This window comes from Procambarus clarkii, chromosome 14 (assembly GCF_040958095.1).
Source record: "Procambarus clarkii isolate CNS0578487 chromosome 14, FALCON_Pclarkii_2.0, whole genome shotgun sequence".
Lineage (NCBI taxonomy): Eukaryota > Metazoa > Arthropoda > Malacostraca > Decapoda > Cambaridae > Procambarus > Procambarus clarkii.
In genome coordinates, this window is record NC_091163.1 from 14,906,836 (window position 1) to 14,907,341 (window position 506).

The following is a 506-nucleotide window of genomic DNA, read 5'->3' on the forward strand; positions in this document are numbered from 1 at the left end:
CTCTCTCTCTCTCTCTCTCTCTCTCTCTCTCTCTCCCTTATCTCGGTGCGGTTCAGGGGAGATGGATAACTCGTTGGCAGAGAGATCACCGCTATGGACACGTGAATTTGTTCAGTGTCGGGCCATGTTTACGGACACAGGGGCCCGAGTTTGAACAGTTCGTGGGCTGATACACACATCCTTCGTTCCAGTGTTAGTTTAAGCGCACTTGAGCTTAAGAAAATAGATTTTTTTGTTTTTTTTTGTTTTTAACTTTTATTTTGTTTTATAATTTAATATTTTGTTATCAGTGCAAATGATAGTTGTTTAATTTCTTTCCAAGGTTTATTGATTAGATTTTTTTAATTTTATAGGTTAGTTTATTGATTTTATTCCTGTATTTGATTTTCTAATTGATTGATTTTATTTATATTTTTTTTATTTCGGATTTTGGAGTTTTACCAGTTCGATATATTCGTCTATTAATTTAATTTGCATATTCCTTCTATTAGTAAAATAGTTATTGC